Source organism: Mus caroli, unplaced genomic scaffold (assembly GCF_978045245.1).
Source record: "Mus caroli unplaced genomic scaffold, Mus_caroli_1 scaffold_5, whole genome shotgun sequence".
Lineage (NCBI taxonomy): Eukaryota > Metazoa > Chordata > Mammalia > Rodentia > Muridae > Mus > Mus caroli.
The window spans coordinates 19836706-19861191 of NW_028227260.1; the positions used below are offsets into that span (position 1 = coordinate 19836706).

The following is a 24486-nucleotide window of genomic DNA, read 5'->3' on the forward strand; positions in this document are numbered from 1 at the left end:
TCCTTATACCCTCAAAGTAGATGCCCATTATATTGTGAACAATGATGTCTTCTGCCGATTGGGGTAGTGGGGAGAGAATGATACCATGAATATATTTCCACCCCATTGTCCTGTTCTCTGGACTCTCCCTCCTCATTTCTGATAGGCAATTTGGAAGAACAGGATTTTAATTTTTCACTGTTTGTCAGACATAGTTTCTATATAGATTAGGTGCCAAATAAATGGTTGGTGAATGAATACACTGGTGAATTGATAGATGGGTGAGGGAACAGACAGATAAACCAGTCCTTGGGTAGATGGATACAGAGAAGGGTAGGTAGCTGAATGAATGGTTGGACGCCTGAATAGATGAATAGGCAGATAGATAGAAGGATGAATGAGTTGATTATGGATGGATATGTCGTTATGAATATAGTCTAGGGCTCTTCAATTAGATTCATTTTCCCTGCCAGTCAAAGACATAAAACGCAAGAACAATCGTGAGCATGACAGGTAGCAACAAATGAACACAAACAGAATCAGCAGTTCAAAGGCATTTATTTATTGGGGATGAGGAAACATGTTTATGCAATAGACGCACAGAGAAAAATGACCCTTTCTAAAGCCCGGGGGGAGGAGAGGAATCAGAAAGCTAAAAATCCAGTCTGTTCACAAAAGAGCTGGGGATTTTTAAAGTCTCTGAAGAGTTTTCCTCGAATGATTTAAGGTTTGAAAACAGGATGGTTAATTGGCCCAACTGTTATGTAGAATGTCCTGATGCTGCTGTGAACTTGTTGAACCAGTCCATCAGCAGCCACCCTACTGCCAGGAAGAAAGCCCACAAGGTCTTAAAGGTCAGGCTTTTGACTCAGGTTTGGAGGGTGAGGAGGAAACCAGACATCTTAGAAGCTCACCAGTTTTAGGAAGTAGCCAGGGCATCTCTCTGATGGCCTACCAAAGAGTTTGTCTAACTCATTATCCCTCAGTTAGGTAAATGGTTGTTTGGATTGATAAGTGAGGGGTTGTTGGAGGCGTGGGTAGGGGATACTAAACAGTGAATGAGCAGACAGAAGGAAGAATAGGTGAGTAGATGAGTAGATGGCTTGCTGCTCAATCTTCCTTGAGTCCTTGATCAGCATTCCATCGTAGTATATGCTCTGCGTTGAAATTTTACTAAAGATTACTAACGTTTAGTTAAATATTAGTAAGTGAAATGGGCTTTACTATCTGCACTTGTTCCAGAGTTAAGAAGACATAAGCATCTCAGAAGAAATCATTAAACTGACTTGTTTTCTACAATCATATTTTAACCTCTATAAGAAAGTTAACATACTACGTTTGAGTTTTGCTCCTTACATTTGAGCTTCTCCTGGGATGTGCTACAGAATTGGGCTGAGATGAGATCTGGGGGTGACCACCACAGCTGATTTGTCATTGACTTCAAGATTGTATTTTATTGGGATGGGGGAGAAGGAAAGAACTTACTCCTATAGAGGAATTCTGAAAACTGAATTCATGTGAGGGAAAAATCTTTAGAGACATTTTGCTGTAATATACATTAACCAACAAAGCAAACTCACTTTGTGTTGTTTGCTCTTGAGAGAGAACTTGATGTGTAGAAATTATGTGAAGACCAATTTCCTCTTTAGAAAACCAGCTTCTGCCAAGTGGATTTTGGAAGTAACAGAGATTGATTATGGGAGAGCTCTACCCTGTGTTCATGGCTCTAGGGCAGATGTTTATTGTCTCTGGCCCTCAATTAGCTGTCCAGCAATTGCAGCCTGCGTTTTCTAAAGGACTGTGCTAGGTAATTATACATCCAGTGCTGGGTGGGTCAGGCTAAAAAGGTGAAACTTAAGCTTAGATGTAGAGGGATAGGGGAGGGTGGACAGGGATGAGGAAGCAGAGCTTCCATTTCATAAGACCAGGCAGAATTCTGAACTGAAGCACTCTTTCTGTTTATGCAAACATAAGACCATCATCCCAAAAATGAAAAACAGCAACTGCCAGAAAAAGACAGAGGCATAAGACTAGTTGGTTGGTTGGTTGGTTGGTTGGTTGGTTGGTTGGTTGGTTTCTCGAGATAGGGTCCCTCCATGTAGCCCTGGCTGTTCTGGAGCTTACTCTGAAGACCAGGCTGGACTCAAACTCATAGAGAACCACCTAAGATTAAAGATGTGTGCCACCACACAGGGACAGACTTTGTTTTCATGTCTATTATTAGTTTCTCTTATCATTGTTGCGACAAAATACTGAAAAAGTAGCTTAAGGGAGGGTGTATTTTGGTTCATAATTGGAGGGTACTATTCTCAATGGTAGGAAACTCATGACAGCAGAAGTGTGAGGCAGCTTCAATTTGCATCCTTAATCAGGAATCAGGAGAAATGAATGCTGCTGCTTAGCTCACTTTCTCCTTTTATTCTGCCCATGGGATGGTACTGCCCATACATAGGGTGAATCTTCTCACCTCAATTAACCCAATCTAGAAATGCCCTTATAGACATTTAGTTTTCAGAGTACTAAAAAGTAGGCTCTAGAAGCAGGCAGCCTCTTATGAGTATAGGCAAGAAAGCTTGACTGACTTTTCCCTTTGCTACTTTCTCTGTATATTAGCTCTTGTATATTAGAGCTATGAAACTATAACGATTCTTAGGAAAGCAAAGGCCTGTTGAGGTTAAGCTATCTAATAAGCAGCTACAGGAATTGGAACTCTTGACTTTCCTTAACACACATAGGCTTTGTAGGTACATACATGGGGGCGGGGTATCCTCAATGTTATTATTTGTTTGTAAGCTTACCTTAAATCCCAGTTTCTTAAGCTGTGGGTCATAACCTCAGGTTGTGTTACCTAACTGAATGTGAGTCACAGGACTTTGATAAGAATAAAATATTTCTAAATATATAAGGTAAAACCATATTAAAAGTCAAATGGGTAAGAAATCTGAAATGTTTATAGCAGTGTTGACCCATGGTGTGTGTATCTCATGACTGTGCTGCAGCCTTGGTTCTGAACACACAGCAGGATATACTTTGTCACAATGTGCATTGCCAGCAGGCTTTGCTTGAAATACCTTGACTCCAATTTGAAAGTGCTACATGTTATATATTTGGGAAGGAAAACAAAGGACAAAGAGAGATGATATATGAATAGGGACCACAGTACCCTGAGAAGTGTCTTTGTCAGCTTTTCTCAAATACAACCCTCAGTGCTTTTGTTTTGTTTTTGTTTTGCTACATTGAGATAAGGTCTTGCTATGTAGTCTATCTGGCTTGGAACTCACCATGTAATCCTAGCTAGCTATGAGCTTATAGTCTTCCTGCCTCAACCATCCAACTAGTGGGATCCCAAGTACACACATCATTCTATCTAGTAGAAAATGAACCCTTTTATAGCTGGGCCTATTACCCTCCATATTAAGCTGACATAGATTTTGCAGTTTGTTTGCATACAGATTTGCCAAATTGTTCAGTGGTTATAGACTAGCAGCTCTACAAACAGAGAAAATAAAACAGGTTTTAAATATCCTTTCAGATTATTTAATTACAATTAACACTAAAAGGTAGCTTTACAGTGATGCTAGTTTAAGAATATTACTTCTGTTCATTTATCTTATCCATCAAATCTGTCTTCCTACATAGACACAGCTAATGTGAATTGATGCTGTGATGTTTATCTAATACTAATAATTCAATCAGCTATAAATGGGGAGAAAGAGGGAGGGAGGGAAGGAGGGAGGGAGGGAGGGAGGGAGGGAGGGAGGGAGAGAGAGAGAGAGAGAGAGAGAGAGAGAGAGAGAGAGAGAGAGAGAGAGAGAATGAATATGAATGAATGAATAAATAAATATTTCTAAAGTGCAGCCCTCACCTAAGTCTTAATCCCATAGGAAGGACCAGGGCTACCTTGAAGACTGGTTAGGAAATATCAAAGGTGGGTAAGCCTGGAAGAGATTGGAAAGGAAGGAGATCAGACACACACACACACACACACACACACACTGAGGACACATTTCAGGGTCCCTGAATCCTATAATGAATAAAGCTGGAACATTTGAAGCAACAAAATAAAATAGTGATAGATATCAGCCAACATTTAAAATAAATTCATGGTGTTTACAAAAATGAATGAGTAAATTAATACATGGTCAGTAGACAAGTGTATCATGCAGACAAAATGTGAGTATACTCTACTCTCATGATTGTGATCTAAAGTATCTCCCAGAGTTGCTATACTAAAGGCGTGGTAGCAACCTGATGGCTTTTGAGAAGTAACTAGATATTAAGAGCTCTAAGCAAGTAAGTTGAGTACTGGGGGATGGTAGAATCTTTTGGAGCTGGGTGTGATTGGTGGAAGCGTGTCACCTGAGTCTATCCTTGGCTATCTTACCTTCAGTCTCCATCCTCCTTTCTGCTTCCTGAATGCTATACAGTCATAGCACCATATTTACCAGAGGTGCTGTGATATTTTGACCTTACTTCATATAATTGGCCACTGTGATACCTTGCCTCACTCAGGCTCAAAGCAAAGCAATGGAATCAGGGTAATCTTTGATTGAATCTTTAAAATGATGAACCAAAATAAAGCCTTTATCCTTTAAGTTAATTTTTTCAGATATTTTGTTACAGCAGTGGGAAAGTTTAGTTTGTCTATCCTCAAGGAGGTGGAGCATAACTCTGGGCCTTCAGTAATATAATAACATTCTATAGAAGAATGCAGACAGAAGAGTATGGAGAAAGCTTACAAATTAACCACATGATTGGATTGATACCATAGAAATAAGACATGTTAGCAGTATGTACCCTTTGTATGGCGATAACAAATGATAATTCACCTCTGTAGTTTTTACCTAGAAACTCATAGACATAATCTAATTATAAGGGGAGGGAAAATCAAATGAATAACATGTTACAGGTGCCTGAAAAATCCTTAGAAGTATCAAAAATACCAAAACAAAGGGAAGTCTAATTATTTATCTCCTACTCCATTCAGGATGATGGAGCAAAATATCTTAGACTAGAAGATCAAAGCTGCTCACCTCATACCATCAAGAAGTAGAAAGGGAAGGGGTGGACTTAGGATAAGATAGTGTCTTCAAGGGCATACACTCCAGTGTGTCTAGTCATAGCCAAAAGGTTCTACTACCGTGTATTTCTATTGTTGTTTGAGGTATGGTCTCACTATATAGTCCTGGATGGCTTGGATCTCATTCTGTAGACCAGGCTGGCCTCACTCAGAAAGATCCTCCTACCTCTGCCTCCTGGGTGTCAGGATTAAAACCATGTAGTACCATGCAGACACCACTAGGTATTTCAAACCATTCTGGAGGCTGAAGTCCAAGGTTAAGGCATAAGCAGATTTGGTGCCTTGTGAGATCTCATTTTCTGGCCTAAAGATAAACATTTTTTCCCTCTGTGTTCACACATAAAGACACTAGTCTGACTATTGAGATAGACATTTGCATGAACTTTTATTCCCCAAGTGCTCTACCTCACAGTTCTTAAGAGGTTAAAGTCACTTGGTTGGTTGGTTTTTAAGAAAGGATTTGACTATAGCTTAGGTTATCTATGAATTTACAATCTTCTTGCCTCACCCTCTGCTGTGTGACATTGTTCCTTGAGAGATGTGAACAAATGTCACTCATCCCAGATAGGGATCTGATGACAAACCAAAGTACAGATAGTGCCAAAGTCCAACTTGGTGAATGTCTTAGTCAGGGTTTCTATTCCTGCACAAACATCATGACCAAGAAGCAAGTTGGGGAGGAAAGGGTTTATTTGGCTTACACTTCCATGCTGCTGTTCATCACCAAAGGAAGTCAGGACTGGAACTTAGACAGGTCAGGGATCAGGAGCTGATGCAGAGGCCATGGAGGGATGTTCTTTACTGGCTTGCCTCCCCTGGCTTGCTCAGCCTACTCTCTTATAGAACTCAAGACTACCAGCCCAGGGATGGTCCCACCCACAAGGGGCCTTTCCCCCTTGATCACTAATTGAGAAAATGCCTTACAGTTGGATCTCATGGAGGCATTTCCTCAACTGAAGCTCCTTAATCTGTGATAACTCCAGCTGTGTCAAGTTGACACAAAAATAGCCAGTACAGTGAACAAGTGAGTTTTAATGGGGTTATTTACAGGAACAAGAAGGTCTCAAAGACAGCTGCATCACCAAAGCCCATCCCAACATGGGATATCAACTTATAACAACTTATAAAAGCTGGAGACCTGGAGCACACTATACAACTTACAGACAGCAAGTTGGAAAGTGTCATTTTCAGGTAGCTCAGTTATTAAGTCTTTTCCAGGCAGCTCAGTATGTCTGAGAGTCTTCTAGGCAGCTCAACTACTCTCTGCTTCTTCCAGTCTTGTCTGAGTCTTCTCAGCAGCCTTTACTGTTTTTATACTCTTGAAAAGAGCCCAGTGAATGTAGTCAGTTCCAGGGACTTCTTGAAGCTATTGAGTTTGTTTTTTTACCTCCTGTTTTAACAAGCTTCCCTATAGGATAGAGTCACTTCCTCTTAGAACATGCTATTGTTTCACCTACCTTTTTGTATTCTGCATCTTAAAGAGTTTCCCTCTAGTGGAATGTCCTTACCTAGTAAATTGCTACACAACACCTTCATCCCGAATTCTGGGATTATAAGAACATATCACCATGTCTGCATAGTTATGCTTTTAACATACACATTTGAGGGGAGGGAGAAACTTTCAGTGTTAATAGTACCATCACAATGAAAGGGACTTGATAAAACGAAGTTACTATATACAATGTGGTGCCTGCCTGGGATCCTGGGCCAGGAAAGGAACAATAAATAATATATAATAATTAGTAAAATATAAAATAATCTATAAAATATAATAATACAATTATTAATGCATTAATGTTGAGGTGATTCATTAGTACAATAGGTAGTGTATCAGTCTCAAAATGTACCGATATTGGTTGATTAGCTAGGGTAAATATATATCAGACTGTTTTCCATCAGTACAACAAAATGACTAACGTGGTCAACTTACAAAGGAAAAAGGTTGTTTTAGCTTATGGTTTCAGAGGTTTCCACCTAAGGTTGGTTACATTGCTTTTAGGCCTATAATGAAGCAGCACATCATGGAAGAAAGACGTGATGGGGGAAAATCCATTTAATTCATGGTAGCAGAGAAGCAGAGGGGGAGGAAGAGGGAACTGATGGACTACAGTCTCCTTCAAGTATATAATCCTAGTGACCTAGTTTCCTTTCTCTTGTCCCTATTACCTAAAGGTTCTTCCATTTCATAGTAGTGGCCCTCAAGGGACCAAGCCTTTAAAACACAGAACTATGAGAGATACTTAAGATTCAAATGATAGTATACGATATCATGCAAATCTGAAGCTTAATAATAGAGAACACTTGGTCTATTATATGGAAACTTGTTTCTTTTATTTAAGTTTCCTGTAATTTTTTTTCATTTGAAAATGAAATGTTTTTGTTAGGGATATACCCAGTTGATAGAATACTTGATCAACACTTTAACATGTACAAGCCTCTTAGGAGAGGAAGGCAAGGATGGGGGTGTCAGGGAGGTGACATCACTGTATATGAGGACATATAAAAAATATTATGTGGACATGAAAAACACTGGAAAGAGTGTGAGCTTTGCAATCAAAAATACAGGAGCAAATCTTCACTGTGTTTGTTTTGTATCAGGTCATCCAGATTTAGTAACCTCTTGTAAACCTTTCTCTTACATTTAAGCATTTAGTGGGATCCAAGTTAGTATACCACAGAGACACCCACACATCATTGTCCACTGAAGCACTGTTCACAATAGCCAAGTTATTAAGTTGGCCTGAGTATCCCATAAACAGAATAGTAAAGAAAAATGTAGGCTGGAGAGTATATATATTTTATTTGGTCACAAAGAAAAAAATGAAATGTCATTTGCAGGGAATTAGATGAAACTGGAGATCATCGTGTTTAGTACAATAAGCTAGATCAGGAAAAACTTTTTTTTTCTTTCTCATGTGGAAGCTAGATTAAATACATATACATGTATATGTATATGACATGAAAGTAGTAGAAAGGTTAGTATTTGTGAAGATTGTGGATAAGAAGGGGGCTAAGGAAGATAATATAAGATAATAATTATATATAATTATAATTATATATAATATATATGTGATATATTATATATAATTAATATTATATATAAGATAATAATGAGTAAACTGTGATTTAAATGTATGAAAATGTAGAAGTGAAACCCATAATGCTGTAAAAGTGAATATATACTAATAAAAACGTAAATGCTTAATGGATATAATGATAATAGATTAGCAGTGTGCTATATTGGAGGCTGCATAATAACATGTTACTTGGTAAAATGCGCAGGAAACTGAAATAATTACTGTGTATTGAGAAGAGCTTTATGGAAACAAGCTGGAAAGCAAAAGCCCTGTTGGCTAAGCCCAGGACTCAGATGTTGAGGGCTGTCTAGGTGGGAAGGAGCTATGAAGAAAATTTGTGAGGGGGCAATTTCTGTTTAGGACCATGCCAATGAGGTTGGGGGTTTGTGGTCAGAGTGGAGGTGGGGCACCGAGCCTTTAAATGCAAGTCATTGTGATGTGATGAATTGAGTGAATCGGGTCAGTCTGGTTGCTTTGTCTTCTTGCCCCAGTGCCCTTGCACACAGAAAAAGTTCTAAAACACTTTGTTTGTCAGTTGATGGATTACATTCCTAATGAGTGTGTAATCAGCGTAAGAATATCCATTGACATAAAATAGGCTATTGAGTATCTTCTTTAACTTCATTGTAGTTGTAGAGTTGGACTATGTATGCCTGTGATATAGCATTGCTGAGAGTTTTTAAGTAGAATTCATGAATGACATTCTTGCAGTGGGTTCTTCTGTATTTTCCACTTTCAGAAAATATAAAAAGAAAGGACACCCTTTCTCCATGCCTATTAGGGGTTTTAAAAGTAGAAGCCTCTTACAGCTTAATCATGGGAAGTGTTGGGAATATTCCCTGAGACCAGAAATACTGGGTTCTGGAGTTGACAGAACCTTCATAAACTTGTACATCATAAGACAGCAGGCTCTGATATTCCAGCTGTTGCCAGCATGCCTTCGTGACTCCACAATGCTGTAGGCAGCAGGATTCTGCGGTGGCAGAGGCGGGCTTTGGGTCCCTGAAGCACTTAGCTGCCTTTGCAGGCTGAATGAGCCACAGTCTACAGCAGCAATCAGGGATGCAGGTAAGAGACTCCAGTGCTCCTTCTCAGGGCATCTTATCCCCGAGGGGAACTGTTTTAAAAATCACTTGTGCTATTTGTGAGGAGGGTGTAGTTCCCAATGCCTCTTTTGTTCTACAGTCTTAAAGGGCAGGTTGTTTGTCAGCTCACAATGGCGTGGGTCTGATCTAGCAAGATCTGCAAACATTCTCATTGTTTATTGTTCTGTCTAAAGATGAAAAATCATGCAAATCAGGGTTCAGATTCTAGATGGAACACTCTGCAAGCATGCACACATGTGACAGGGGGCACATTTGTCCATGCTGCATGCATGTTTAAGGGCACAGGCAGTTTTTTCAGCCTGGGTTTTTTAAAGCTGGATAAAAGCACGTTGGAACTGAAAGCTGTCGTCCCTAACTGGTGGGACTGGTAGCCCTTGCTGTGTGGAAAAATAGCTCTGTGTGAGTTCTGCACATTGATTACCCAAGAACGCAGGCAGGAGGGATCTGTGAAGACTTGTCTGCGTTGCCGTTTCTTTTTCAGTAGCCATAAGATACAGGCATTCTCACTCCTGAGACACTGAGTGTGGACACTGAAAGAAAATGGTGAGTTAGCCACATCCAAACTGGGGGGTAGTGGGGTTGTAAAACCAGGTGTGCATGCTTGGTCATGCAAATGATCCATGTGTACATTCCCAGAGCTTGCTAACTGCAGTGAAAAAACTCTATAAGGAGAAAATGGAATCTCTGTGGCTTTTAATATTTTAGTTCTTATAGTTTATTGTTTTGATCATGATAATGTCTTTCTTTAAATGTGTTAGTGTACATGTGTTTACATTTTTCATTCTGCCTCTTTCATTGTGATTAAAAATGCAGGTTATTGTTTTGGGCCATGTTGCTAAATGATGAATTGCCTTTGCTGCAGGCAAGGAAGCTTTTTGCATGTGTAGAAGGAATGCCATTTTCACAGGGAAACTGCTGCATAGCTGTCTCTGTACACACATACATACACTATCTGAGTCTGTATTCACTGACTCATGGGAGTAGGTGTCATCTTGAATTGCACATTTAGGCATTGATTGTGCCAGTGCAGAGGCAAAAAAAAAAAAAAAAAAAAAAAGGAGGAGGAAAGGCAAATTAAGGAAAGGTTTTCCAGAATCCGGTAGCATTATAACTAAATAGCTTGCTGTCTACCAGCTACATTTTTTTTAAATGATTGGAAAATAATTTTCAAGCATAAAATACCGGAACAAATTTGAATGGTTGGCATATTTTCTGGTTGAAGTAGATATAAGTACTTTTGATGATTTTTGTCACAGAGTATTGCTTTTTGTGGTAGAAAAAGGGACTAGTCTATATATTTTATATATAGTAGGAAAATATTTTATGTGTAAATATATGTGCACATGCTCACACATATACATACCCACACGTACCTCTGTCTTAAGGAGAAAGTTTACAGGGGCATTCTTATTCATTAAAGCATACACAAAGATATTTTTTCCTACATTCTGGAAATAATCACAAGTGTGTGTCAACTAGATGGGTTACAGAAGGCTTCTGCTACCCAGCTGCAGTGACAAATGACTTAGTAAAAGCCTGTTAACTGCTGCATGCTTTGCACAGACTGGCCACTCCCCCAAAGTCTGACTTTGGATGCTGGAGGTTGGGGAAGGTAATAATTTATATGCCCTTTTAGAATGTATTTATATGGCTCTTACTACTTTAGATCTGTGTGTGTGTGTGTGTGTGTGTGTGAGAGAGAGAGGGGGGGGGAATGGAGGGAAGGAGGGAGGGAGGGAAGGACGGAAGGAAGATGTATCATGGGGGAAAAAATTGCATTTTATGTCTACCTTGAGCTATCCATCTTTCCCTTTCTTGGACATTAGAGGTTTTACCTGGCTTCTGCTAGAGCAAGTTAACAGTCAGATCACTGATAGAATTGTAGACATTTCTGGATGTCTGAAGAGATTCAGAATCTATTTAATTACTTAACTCTTTTTACCCCCACCCCTTTAAAATAAATGTTTAGATAGGGTGGGAAGATAGTTCAAATTAATATGAAAAATTAAAGAGAGAAAATTAAAATCATCCTTAATCTCCTCACCCAGTGATTCTACTGTAGAACATGAAAGTGTGTGTGCTTTGAAGTCTTGTTTTAGCACGAATATATATTTTACATACCCAGTCATTCTCCACATGGTATATGCAAACTGCCTTTAAAAATACAAAAAGATTTTATATGTATTATGCATGGTATTCTAAGATATGAAAAAATCTGTCTTACAGTATAGATATTTAAAGCTGATTCTGGCCATTCACAATTACAAATAATACTTTAGTAGGCATATTGTACTGAGAGAGTCATACCCTTCCATGTGGGTTGTCTTAAGGCATGATAGATACATATTTAGGAGATAACAAGTTGTGGATCTGTGAAGTGTATCCTTGCTATTTATGCCTCATTCACCAGCAGTCTAGAAAGTTCTGTTTTTCTCACAATTTTACCAATATTAAGCATTAATTTGGAATTCTGTGGTTTATTTTTTTCCAATTTTATTAGATTTTTTTTCATTTACATTTCAAATGTTATCCCGAAAGTCCCCCATACCCTCCCCCAACCCCACTCCCCTACCCACCTACTCCCATTTCTTGGCCCTGGTGTTGCCCTGTACCGGGGCATATAAAGTTAGCAAGACCAAGGGGCCTCTCTTCCCAATGATGGCCGACTAGGCCATTTTCTGCTACATATGCAGCTAGAGACACGAGCTCTGAGGGTACTGGTTAGTTAATATTGTTGTTCCACCTATAGGGTTGGAGACCCCTTTAGCTCCTTGGGTACTTTCTCTAGCTCCTCCATTGGGGGCCCTGTGTTCCATCCAATAGCTGACTGTGAGCATAGACTTCTGTGTTTGCCAGGCACCAGCATAGCCTCACAAAAGACAGCTATATCAGGGTCCTTTGAGCAAAATCTTGCTGGCATGTGCAATGGTGTCTGCGTTTGGAGCCTGATTATGGGATGGATCCCCAAGTGCAGCAGTCTTTAGATGGTCCATCCTTTTGTCTCAGCTCCAAACTTTGTCACTGTAACTCCTTCCATGGGTGTATTGTTCCCAAATATAAGAAAGGGCGAAGTGTCCACACTTTGGTCTTCATTCTTCTTGAGTTTCATGTGCTTTCCAAATTGTATCTTATGTATTCTAAGTTTCTGGGCTAATATCCACTTATCAGTGAGTACATATCATGTGAGTTCTTTTGTGATTGGGTTACTTCACTCAGGATGATACCCTCCAGATCCATTCATTTGCCTAGGAATTTCATAATTTCATTGTTTTTAATAGCTGGATAGTACTCCATTGTGTAAATGTACCACATTTTCTGTATCCATTCCTCTGTTGAGGGACATCTGGGTTCTTTCCAACTTCTGGCTTTTATAAATAAGGCTGCTATGAACATTGTAGAGCATGTGTTCTTATTACCAGTTGGAACATCTTCTGGGTATATGCCCAGAAGAGGTATTGCGGAATCCTCTGGTAGTCCAATTTTCTGAGGAACTGCCAGACTGCTTTCCAGAGTGGTTGTACAAGCTTGCAATCCCACCAACAATGGAAGAGTGTACCTCTTTCTCCACATCCTCACCAGCATCTTCTGTCACCTGGATTTTTGATCTTAGCCATTCTGACTGGTGTGAGGTGGGATCTCAGGGTTGTTTTGATTTGCATTTCCGTGATGATTAAGAATGTTGAATATTGTTTCAGGTGCTTCTCAGCCATTCGGTATTCCTCCGGTGAGAATTCTTTGTTTAGCTCTGATCCCCATTTTTGAATGGGGTTATTTGATTTTATGGAGTCCACCTTCTTGAGGTCTTTATATATAATATATTGGCTATCAGTCCCCTATCTAATTTAGGATTGGTAAAGATCCTTTCCCAATCTATTGGTGGCCTTTTTGTCTGATTGACAGTGTCTTTTGCCTTACAGAAGCTTTGCAATTTTATGAGGTCCCATTTGTCGATTCTCAATCTTACAGCACACGCCACTTTTTTCTATTCAGGAATTTTTCCCCTGTGCCCATATCTTCAAGGTTTTTCCCCACTTTCTCCTCTATAAGTTTCAGTGTCTCTGGTTTTATGTGGAGTTCCTTGATCCACTTAGACTTGACCTTAGTACAAGGAAATAAGAATGGATCAGTTCTCATTCTTCTAAATGATACTGTCAGTTGTGCCAGCACCATTTGTTGAAAATGCTGTCTTTTTTCCACTGGATGGTTTTAGCTCCTTTGTCAAAGATCAGTGACCATAGGTATGTGGGTTCATTTCTGGGTCTTCAATTCTATTCCATTGGTCTACCTGTCTGTCACTATACCACTACCATGCATGCAGTTTTTATCACAATTGCTCTGTAGTACAGCTTAATGTCAGGCATGGTGATTCCTCTAGAGTTTCTTTTATCATTGAGAAGAGTTTTTGCTATCCTTGGTTTTTTGTTATTCCAGATGAATTTGCAAATTGCCCTTTCTATTTCGTTGAAGAAATCAGTTAGAATTTTAATGGGAATTGCATTGAATTTGTAGATTGCTTTTGGCAAGATAGCCATTTTTACTATATTGATCCCGCCAATCCACGAGCATGGGAGATCTTTCCATCTTCTGAGATCTTTAATTTCTTTCTTCAGAGACTGGAAGTTCTTATCATACAGATCTTTCACTTCCTTAGTTAGAGTCACACTAAGGTATTTTATATTATTTGTGACTATTATGAAGGGTGTTGTTTCTTTAATTTCTTTCTCAGTCTGTTTAGCCTTTCTGTAGAGAAAGGTCATTGATTTGTTTGAGCATTTTATATCCAGCTACTTCACTGAAGCTGTTTATCAGGTTTAGGGGTTCTCTGGTGGAATTTTTAGGGTCACTTATATATACACTATCAAATCATCTGCAAATAGTGATATTTTAACTTCTTCCTTTCCAATTTGTATCCCTTTGATCTCCTTTTGTTGTCGAATTGCTCTGGCTAGGACTTCAAGTACAATGTTGAATAGGTATGGAGAAAGTGGACAGCCTTGTCTAGTCCCTGATTTTAGAGGGATTGCTTCAAGCTTCTCACCATTTACTTTGATGTTGGCTACTGGTTTGCTGTAGATTGCTTTTATCATGTTTAGATATGGGCCTTGAATTCCTGATCGTTCCAAGACTTTTATCATGAATGGGTGTTGGATTTTGTCAAATGCTTTCTCAGCATCTAACAAGATGGTCATGTGGTTTTGTCTTTGAGTTTGTTTATATAGTGGATTACATTGATGGATTTCCGTATATTAAACCATCCCTGCATCCCTGGAATGAAGCCTACTTGGTCAGGATGGATGATCGTTATGATGTGTTCTTGGATTCGGTTTGCAAGGATTTTATTATTTTTGCATCGATATTCATAAGGGAAATTGCTCTGAAGTTCTCTTTCTTTTTTGGGTCTTTAGGTGGTTTAAGTATCAGAGTAATTGTGACTTCATAGAACCAATTGGGTGGAGTACCTTCTGTTTCTATTTTGTGGAATAGTTTGAAGGTCTGATAGAACTCTGGACTAAACCCATCTGGTCATCTGCTTTTTCTAGTTGGGAGACTATTGATGACTGCTTCTATTTCTTTAGGTGAAATGGGACTGTTTAGTTCGTTAATCTGATCCTGATTTAATTTTGGTACCTGATATCTGTCTAGAAATTTGTCCATTTCATTCAGATTTTCCAGTTTTGTTGAGTATAGCCTTTTGTAGAAGGATCTGATGGTGTTTTGGATTTCTTCAGGATCTGTTATTATGTCTCCCTTTTCATTTCTGATTTTGTTAATTAGGATGCTGTCCCTGTGCCCTCTAGTGAGTCTGGCTAAAAAGGTTTATCTATCTTGTTGATTTTTCTCAAAGAACCAGCTCCTGGTTTGGTTGATTCTTTGAATAGTTCTTTTTGTTTCCACTTGGTTGATTTCAGCCCTGAGTTTGATTATTTCCTGCTGTCTACTCCTCTTGGGTGAATTTGCTTCCTTTTGTTCTGGAGCTTTTCGGTGTGTTATCAAGCTGCTAGTGTATGCTCTCTCTAGTTTCTTTTTGGAGGCACTCAAAGCTATGAGTTTTCCTCTTAGGAATGTTTTCATTGTGTCCCATTGGGTTATGTTGTGGCTTCATTTTCATTAAACTCTAAAAAGTCTTTAATTTCTTTCTTTATTTCTTCCTTGATCAAGGTATCATTGAGAAGAGTGTTGTTCAGTTTCCACGTGAATGTTGGCTTTCTATTATTTATGTTGTTATTGAAGATCAGCCTTATTCCATGGTGATCTGATATAGTACATGGGGTAATTTCAATATTTTTGTATCTGTTGAGGCCTGTTTTGTGACCAATTTTGGAGAAGGTACCATGAGGTGCTGAGAAGAAGGTATATCCTTTTGTTTTAGGATAAAATGTTCTGTAGATATCTGTTAAATCTATTTGTTTTAACTTCTGTTAGTTTCACTGTGTCTCTGTTCAGTTTCTGTTTGCAGGATCTGTCCATTCATGAAAGTAGGGTGTTGAAGTCTCCCACTATTATTGTGTGAGGTGCAATGTGTGCTTTGAGCTTACTAAATTTTCTTTAATGAATGTTGCTGCCCTTGCATTTGGAGCATAGATAATTCAGAATTGAGAGTTCCTCTTGGAAGGTTTTACCTTTGATGAGCATGAAGTGCCCCTTGCCTTTTTTTATAACTTTGGGTTGAAAGTTGATTTTATTCGACATTAGAATGGCTACTCCAGCTAGTTTCTTCAGACTGTTTGCTTGGAACATTGTTTTCGAGACTTACCCTGTGAGGTAGTATCTGTCTTTTTCCCTGAGATGGGTTTCCTGTAAGCAGCAAAATGTTGGGTCCTGTTTGTGTAACCAGTCTGTTAATCTATGTTTTTTTATTGGGGAATTGAGTCCATTGATATTCAGAGATATTAAGGAAAAGTAATTGTTGCTTCCTATCATTTTTGTTTTTAGAGTTGGCATTTTGTTCTTGTGGCTGTCTTCTTTTAGGTTTGTTGAAGGATTACTTTCTTGCTTTTTCTAGGGTGTAGTTTCCGACCTCGTATTGTTTTTTTTCTGTTATTATCCTTTGAAGGGCTGGATTCGTGGAAAGATAATGTGTGAATTTGGTTTTGTCATGGAATACTTTGATTTCTCCATCTATTGTAATTGAAAGTTTGGCTGGGTATATTAGCTTGGGCTGGCATTTGTGTTCTCTTAGTGTCTGTAGAACATCTGTCCAGGCTCTTCTGGCTTTCATAGTCTCTGGTGAAAAGTCTGGTGTATTTCTAATAGGCTTGCTTTTATATGTTACTTGACCTTTTCCCCTTATTGCTTTTAATATTCCATCTGTATTTAGTGCATTTGTTGTTCTGATTATAATGTGTCGGGAGGAATTTCTTTTCTGGTCCATTCTATTTGGAGTTCTGTAGGCTTCTTGTATGTTCATGGGCATCTCTTTCTTTAGGTTTGGGAAGTTTTTTCCTATAATATTGTTGAAGATATTTGCTGGCCCTTTAAGTTGAAAATCTTCATTCTCATCAACTCCTATTATCCGTAGGTTTGGTCTTCTCATTGTGTCCTGGATTTCCTGGATGTTTTGAGTTAGAATCTTTTTGCATTTTTCATTTTCTTTGATTGTTGTGCCGATGTTCTGTATGGAATCTTTTGCACCTGAGATTCTCTCTTCCATCTCTTGTATTCTGTTGCTGATGCTTGCATCTATGATTCCAGATTTCTTTCCTAGGGTTTCTATCTCCAGAGTTGTCTCCCTTTGGGTTTTCTTTATTGTTTCTACTTCCATTTTTAGATCTTGGATGGTTTTGTTCAATTCCATCACCCGTTTGATCCATTACCTGTTTGGAATTGTTTTCCTGTAACTCTCTAAGGCATTTTTGTGTTTCCTCTTTAAAGACTTCTAGCTGTTTACCTGCGTTTTTCTGTATTTCCTTCTTAATGTCCTCCATCATCATCATAAGAAGTGACTTTAGACCCATGTCTTGCTTTTCTGGTGTGATGGTGTATGCAGGACTTGTTCTGGTTGGAGGGTTTGGTTCTGATGATGCCAAGTAACCTTGGTTTCTGTTGTTTCAGTTCTTATGCTTGCCTCCTGCCATCTGATTATCTCAAGTATTTGCTGTCCTCTGATTGGAGCCTGTCCTTCCTATAATCCCAGTTGATTCAGGACTCCTCAGAGTCCAGCTTTCTCTGTGATCCTTTGCTTGTGGGCTCTTGCGAACCTGAGATTCTGGGTGTGCCAGAGTTCTTGGCAGTGAAGTTCCTCTGAGACCCTGAAATACTGTTGTGACCAAGCTCCTTTTATCCTGGGATCCTGTTGTCAAAGATCCTGGGCATGTTATAGTGCCTGTGATGTGTTGTCTCCTTTGAGGAGCGTGGAGCTGTCTGGTCAGTGGTCCTAAGATCGAATGGAGAGTCCTCTAGGGACCGTTGGGATGTCCGCCAATTCTGCGCCCAAGGTGAGCAAGTGATGGCGCCGACCGGAAGGGACTTGTGCCCCTGGTCAGGCCTGTTTTCTGCTTCCCTAATGCTGTCTCAGGTCCTGCACGATTGGATTGGAACAGAAGTTGAATTCCACACACAAGTGGTCCTAAGATCTCGGGGAGAGTCCTCTAGGGACTGTGGGGGTGTCCGCCGACTCTGTGCCCAAGGTGACCTGGTGCTGATGCTGACTGGAAGGGCAATTCTGTGGTTTATTAAGTAACCCATTTTTAACATGTATTTCTTAGGGGCTTGAGAAAGGCAATGTTCTTTCATATATTTACTGATTTTTTTTTATTCATTACTGTTCACATTCCTAGTAAAAATGGGCCTTTCTTAATCATCGTCATTTAGGTTACAATGTATTTGTGCAGTATGGTGTCTACTTTTCACACATTTACAGTTGGTTTGGGTTAGATTATTTCTAACCGTAACCTCTTGTTATTGAATCCTCTTGTTATGGCCCATATTTGGCTACTCTGTATTGCCAGTTCTGTGTTTTAGCAGCCATCAGCTTTTAGCAACTATGTGTTTTTGTTGCCAGTGTCTAGTTACCAATTGCATGGCATTACATGCAACCGTCTACAGTTCTGTCAATTCTGAAATGGTTTTCAATGCTTTGCAAAGAAGAAAGAGTGGCTAAGGAGGATGTGTTATGTTGTATTGTAAGAGAAATGGAGAACTCAGAAGACAGATGTAAATCCTAGCTTAAAACAAGCTGTTGCTTCTGGTAGGACTTGCTGACTGTTTGTAGGAGATTGGAGTGCTCAAGTATTAGAGGACAGTGCCATGTCCTATGTACTCAGCTATGTTCTTAGTCTGCAAAGTATTTGGAAATTGAATTGGCTATTCTGAGGACTTTAGAAATGTTTGTGATCCTAACATTTGTAGTTGTTAAGGTAGAAGGACACTGAGTTCAATGCCAGAGTGAGCTACATATTAAGATGCTGTCTCAAACAAAGAAATGAAAATTGGAAAAGGGATTCAAGCTTGATCTGAATGTTATAATCTTCATTTATCACCTCCATAGTTGATTCTGGTCTGTTTGCTTCACATATTTACCCAATATACCGCAAATAAGCTAACCAGATCCTTGCTCCAGGCATGCTCCTGCTTCTTAGATATTAAATTAAGATAAACAATATATTACATGTAGGATGAAGTCATTAGATATATATTCCTCTTTCTGACTCAAATGGTAGGTCTCCAACTGATTTTGCTATAACCTATGACCACATTTCTACTAGTAAATCTGTCAGTAAATTGTACTGTGTGCAGTCTTGGATTTTTTTCAGCCTCTCTTTTTTTTCTTTTCCCCCCAAAATATGTAAATGAATGTTTTGCCTCACTGCATGCATGCATGCATGTATTTTTTTATATGTATGTGTTAGATTCCCTAGAACTGTGGTTACAGATGTTTGTGAATCACCACATAGGGGCTGGAAATAAAACCTAGGTCCTCTGCAAGAGCAACAAGTACTTGTCATCACTGAGCCATCTTTCCAGCCCCTGTCTGTTTTTCTCCCATAGGGCTCACAGTATTTTGGGGCAGGTTTTCACAGGACCAAATTCTTCCAGAGCAGTATATTCTGATAAAACTCAGTTTATATACCATGTAACACACCAGCAATTTAATACCCATATTTTTTCTTAATGAAAGTGACATGCCAAACCAAGGATTAAAATTTCTAATTTGCTAATCCCTGTTCTACATAGCAAGGCATATGCTAAAATTTTAAAATCACAAGTGGCCTGACCTAGCATTGCCAAGCCTTTAATCTCAGCTACTTGGGAAGCTAAGGCAGGAAAATCTAAATCCATGTCCAGGTTGGGCAATTTATGTGAAAATAAAAAGTATAAGGTTGGAAATGTAGCTCAGTGGTAGAGTGGTTGTTTTATAGAACCGAGGCCTTAGGTTTTTGCAGTTCCCAGTATTGTCAAAGGTGAAATAACAGTAACAACAGAGTGTATATAAGTGCTCATTTTAATAAACATTGTGAAGGATATAAGGAGAATGTTAAGGCTAGTGATATACCCCAATTGGTTGGTAAAGCCTAGCATCCAGCAAGCCCTAGGTTCAATCCCAATACTACATAAACTGGACATTATGGTGCACACCTGAATTCCACCATTCAGGAGATAGAAGCAGGAGAATCAGAAGTTCAGGGCTGTCTTTGGCTATATAGTTAGCTCAAGATCAGCCTGAGACACATGAGATCCTGCCTCAAGAAAAGTAGGGAGGGAGGGGACAGGTGGAGAGAAGGATGAAGAGAAAGAATATGTATATGAGAATGCCAGGAAAGGGGACAGAAGAGTTTATGTAGTGCAGGGTGTAATGAGGTTTTAAAAACAAAGTTTCCTGGCCTCTTTAAATGTGGGGCAATGTTGCTACACCTAAGTGGAGCTCCACAGATTTTATTTTGAAGGTATATCATTTCAAAGAGATATCCTGGCCCAGGGCTCAGAAAGTTGTTCTGACTGTTGGAATATGGGTAGATTCCCCCTAGACCTAGTGCCAAGGAACTTTCAGTGTCACCATTTTTATAGATAATGATTATTTTCTTTGGAAGGGACATTCCGAGCCAAGAATAAAAATGCCTGGAATATAGCTTTTGATACCCACATACATGTAGTAGGTAGAAAAGTGGGAGAGAAGGAATTTGGGAGGGGAAGTTTTACAAAACAGATTCTTAATGTTTTCTTCACATCCAGATTGCTTGGAAGGCTGGTTTTGAAATAGATTTGGAGGCATGTCATCCTTGACTATTCAACCCTCTTCCAGGGCCTTCTGACTATCTTTAAGAAGAGCCCAGTTTCTTGCTACATCAAATCTTGGGACCAAGTATGAAGGGATGGAGCCACGGAAATGAGAAAGGCCTTGCCACAGATTCTCAGAATAAATGTTGTAAGAGCATACATAGATCCCTGGGATACTTGAGCAGCAGTTAGAGAGTATAATCTCCAAATTCAGGCCACTGTTGTGCACATGTATTTGTGTGCTTGTAGAGTCCAGAAGTCTGTATCGGTAGTTTTCTTGATCATTCTCCACCTTATTTTTTGAGGAAGTCTCTTAACTTAAAACTCATTGATATAATTCATCTGGCAGGCCAGTTGAGCTTCAGGGCATCCTCTTGTCTCCAACACCTGCCCCAGCATTAGGGTTACTACCACACATACCACTATACCCAGCTTTTACATAGATGCTGGTGATCCAAACTCAAGTCCTCATGCTTGCACAGCAGACATTTCCCCAGCCCACTACCCCATTTAAAAATTACTGAATACTATTAAAAAGTCAGTGCCTGTTAATTTGGGTTTGCATCATCTGTGAGTGAAATTTCTCTTTAAATATGTCTTCTCCCCTATCCATTTAACCACAAATGATTTATCCTTTTTTCCAATTCAGCTTCATTATTACTTGGCATCTGCGTCTCTGTAAGCTAAAATGAAATTCCAAGGAAACTGCAAACCTTTTTTATCCATCTGTGAAGACATTGAGGAAATAAAACTCATCTGGTTTTCTAAATTGCTTTTCCCACATGGCATGAAAAACACAGGGCGGCATAGAGAGAAAAGCTTTAGCCAGGAGGAATTGTAGTAAACACATGACCAATGTCAGGATGCTTCTGAGCTTGTGTTCTCCCCAAAGTACATCCAGCAAGACACAAGACTTTGACAACTGGGTATGGTAGTGTATATTTGCTATCTCAACTACTCAAGTTCAAGCAGGCTTTTGTGGGCCATGTGGAAAGTTTGAGATCAATTTTGGCTGCATAGTGAGACCTTGTCTTAAGTACATCTTCCCTAAATCCCCAAAGAAAAACACAGGAAACTGTTAAATTAAAAGATCCATATATTTTAACAAAACTTGCAGAAATAGTTCTCTTCCTTAGCATCATAAGCATAATATGCCTGTTACTTTAGCAACTACAGGTTAATCATTCACAAACCTAAAATCTGAAATTCTCTTGAGTCAGAAACGGTGCCTACATATTGCCACAAAAGACAAATTTCTACATTTGACCTCACATTATACTCTGATGAGTTGCAGTCAAAATGCAGGTACACTAAAAATAATATATTAAAATTATCTTTCGGGGCTGGAGAGATGGCTCAGTGGTTAAGAACACCGACTGTTCTTCTGCAGGTCCTGAGTTCAAATCCCAGCAACTACATGGTGGCTCACAACCATCTGTAATGAGATCTGACGCCCTCTTCTGGTGCTTCTGAAGACAGCTACAGTGTACTTAGATATAATAATAAATAACTCTTTAAAAATTATCTTTTATATATATATATATATATATATATATATATATGAAACGTAAAATGTAAATGTATATCTATAAATATAAGTGCATGGCATAAGTTAGAATTACTGCATTCAAGCTTATAATTAAGTTCCATATAATTAGGTTCATTCATATATATATATATATATATATATATATATATATATACACACATATATATGTATATTATATGTATATATACATGAAAATAGTCCAAAAAGTCTTTTAATTCCAAATTCAAATACTTCTTCCCCCAAACATTTGAAATAATATATACTCAACCATGTTGTTTCCATCCCTAGAAATTGGACAGTCAGAGGATAATCAGACAGTCCCTCTTCTACAGCTGCTTATGCTTTAGGATGTCTGATGATTAATTGGCATTTCTAACCAGTATCATTATTCTTAAATGTTCATGCTCTTTAAATGTTTCTGATGAACTCTGTGCCTTTGTTGATTGGTCAATTGTTTAACTGATTGCCTCTTTGGTGCTCTAGTGCTATATTTCACTGCCACATTTCCCACTTCATTTGACAGTTAGGAGATGCTGTGTTGATGGAAGAGCTTCCTGCTTGTACTTGGACAAGGAATTTATGTGACTGCTAAGAAGTATCAGGAATGTGGGAAGGGTGGTGAGAAATACCAGGAGCTCACCATGAGGTCTCATGTACCAGACTTACATATGGAATGACTTGGGTGTCCTGTCTCTTAGCTGTCTGACTTCTATACACAGATCTAGCTGATATATCCCTCTGTAGGGAAGACTAGTTATCTATGATTGATGATGAATAAGTCTACTCTTTCCCAAACACTTTTCTCTATACTCACAACCAGAAGAGATGCCACATTCAAACTGTAAATGTGAAACTAAAGAGAACATGGGACTTAAGTGATGTTGACATTTCCCCTTCCTGGAAAGACAGCTATTTCCAAGGCAGGGATTCTGGGTTCCAGCCTAGTTGTTCTATGAGTTAATTGGGCACTTCACAAACCAACTGGGCAGCTAGCTCTCAAGTGTGATTCTCAGGCCACAGTGCAGAACTGCTCCTATTCATTGTTTGCTCTGTGTGTGTGTGTGTGTGTGTGTGTGTGTGTGTGTGTGTGTAGGTAGAGGGTGTGTGTTTATAATAGAAGTATATGCCACATCACATATGTGAAGGTCAGAAGACAACCTTAGATAGTAGTCCTCACCTCCTTGTTGTAAACAGGAACTCTTATTGTTTCACTGTTGCACATACCAGGTAACTGGCATACAAACTTAGGAATTCTCCTGTTCTCTGCCTCCCACCTCAACATGGAAGCAATGGAATTGCTGGTTCTCAGCACTTACACTGCAATTACCTTAGTCACTGAGCCACCTCTTCAGCGTATATTGCTATTCTTGACAATATATAGATATGTGTAAAGCATGTTAGCATTTTGCATCATGCTTTAATGAAAGGAGGAAATATCTCAGTGTCATAGTTATTTTTCTATTGTTGTACCAAAACACCATGACCAAGGCACCCTATTAAAGGAAGTATTTAATTATGGTTTCAGGGGGTTAGAGTCCATGATAGTGAAACATAAGCATGGCAGCAGGAATATCTCAGCACTCAAATCTTCATCTGCAATTAGGAAGCAGAGAGAGAACACACTGGGAATGGCACGTGTCTTTTGAAACCTCAAAGCCTGCCCCCAGTGGCACACCTTCTTCAACAAGGCTACATATCCTAAGGCCTAGGAGGGCATTCTTATTCAAACTACCACACTCAGTGTTATCATCTATTGAAAGTTTGTTTGTTCTGTCATAGCCCAGACTTCTATTGGTAGCCTTGATGTTTATAAATCACTAAGTGGCTGGCTTGGCCTCTTGGGGGAATGTCCTTCCTAATTCAGAAGGCGAGGCTGTTCTGCCTGAGTTTTTTATATTCTGCCTAGGTTGTGTGATTTGTGTCTCAGCAGTTGTATAGTGATTTTGTCATCTGTTGTTGCATGTGTCTTAGATGCATGGCTCAGAGGAATTCCACCCAAATCCTCCTATTATGCTGTGGGATCTCTGTGCCTCGATACTTACAGCTTCCCAGCTATGGTTTGAATCTGACATGCCTCCTATAGGCTCATGGTTTGAATTGTTCAATCACTGCTCATAGCACAATTTTGATGGTTGTGGAGCCTAGCTGGTAGAAATAGGGATGAGCCTTTGAAGGTTATTCCTGCCCCTTATCCTTATTCTGGCCTGCTTTCTCTGCTTCCTGTTCCACTAAGATATGAAAAGGCTCCATCATATGTTCCCACTATCATCGAACTACTTCACCATGTCATCTTCAGCTATGATGAAGTGTACAGGTGGCTTGCTTCTGCCCTTTCTCGCAGAAGTCCCCTCTTCCTTCACCCCCTGCTCCTTCCTACTATAACTGCAAAGCTTCCTCCCCCTTCCTGGCCGCTCCCGAGAGAACCTGAGGAGCCACAGGTACCAGCTTGAGTACAATGGATGACAGCCTCCCTCGCCTCTG

The 24486-nt window shown here is 39.3% G+C and overlaps 1 protein-coding gene across 6 annotated transcripts in view; it reads left to right on the forward strand.

The window, feature by feature from the left end:
* Positions 1–24486, forward strand: part of Shroom2 (shroom family member 2) — a 181587-nt gene that overhangs the window by 133182 nt on the left and 23919 nt on the right. Inside the window, exon 1 of one of the 6 annotated variants that reach the window (XM_021153610.3) lies at positions 8557–9204. The exons of 4 other annotated variants lie outside the window; for them this stretch is intronic. The gene's annotated coding sequence lies outside the window, so the exon portion shown is untranslated. Of the gene's footprint in view, positions 1–8556; positions 9205–9316; positions 9786–24486 lie in introns of those variants that run through there. One more of the 6 variants, XM_021153608.3, reaches the window with a different exon arrangement.